Source organism: Gracilinanus agilis, chromosome 3, assembly GCF_016433145.1.
Source record: "Gracilinanus agilis isolate LMUSP501 chromosome 3, AgileGrace, whole genome shotgun sequence".
Classification (NCBI taxonomy): Eukaryota; Metazoa; Chordata; class Mammalia; order Didelphimorphia; family Didelphidae; genus Gracilinanus; species Gracilinanus agilis.
In genome coordinates, this window is record NC_058132.1 from 497,648,331 (window position 1) to 497,649,520 (window position 1,190).

The window sequence follows — 1,190 nt, forward strand, 5'->3', positions numbered from 1 at the left end:
TAAGAAATAGCCCTTGCGAGGCATCTGAGGAGAGGTAACCAAGCAACCAATTTGGAGTGCCAAGGAGTTGGCCAGGCTAGAGCCATGCATGACTCCATCCTAGGCACATCAGACCAGAGTCTGCTACAAAAGCGTGACTGCATTTCCTTTCTGAAAACTCACAACAGTTATTTGTGCTTTCATATCTGAAGCCATAACAAGTCGTTTTGTTTAAACATACTTTCCCAGTGTGTAATCAGTCTCATCAGTGATTTGCTTTTTCACCCAGAGGCACCCGCAGGCCATCAGGAAATGCAGTCATGGAGCAAAGCCTGAAATGCAATGTGGAGGTTTTGATCCCTATTTTTTGTCGTTGTTTATTAATTTGGAATTTTCCAGTTTCCAAATCTTCAGTGTAACGAAGAGAAAAAAAAAAAAGAATCGAGGCCTTTTCGGGCAATTTTCTATTCAGATGGAAGAAGGACAGTCCACATTGGAGGAAAAATGCTCTATTCTTTCAGAACAATCTGCAGAGGGACAGGATTTTGTTGGTGTCAGGGCTAACACTGCATAATGAGCCCAGCTGTTTAGCACCTGGATGGCAGCCTCAGACTGGCACCAAGAAAAAGAGAAATTAGGTAGGCAGAAATTGTTGGAGGGAAAGCTAACAGTTTTTAAAGCTCTCTCCTCCTTAAACAGAAAAGCTTTCTTACACTAAGTATTTGTTATCTTAATGGCAAGTCAGGAACAGGAGAGAAAGGAGGGGGAAGGAAAATGACTGTGGAGCAAGTCATTTTGTCCTTACCTTAGCTTCAACTCGGTGGCAGCTCCTTCGGCTCCCTTGCCTGAAATGAGAGGACAGAAGCCAGTGCAGGGGTTTACTGCTTTATTGGATTACTCCTAACTATGTCTTTAGTAATTAGACAGGTCTTCCCTTGCCAGCGGGAGCTATAAATACAGTATCACCAAAGAAACAACCATCCACAGGAGATAAGAAAAGAAGCACCTCTGCTTTGGAAGCCTTTTAAGGCATCCAAATTAAGGCAGCACAAGCCTCATAATGAGAGGGGGCTGCCAGGCTTGCCTTTTGGTCTCTTTACTTTCAAGGACATACTAGACCTATGTAAGTATCTCTGCAAATAAAAGGGGTGGTGAGGTGGGGGAGAATTTTAGCTTTATCAGGCTTATGAAAGACTGTTAGACTGCCATGA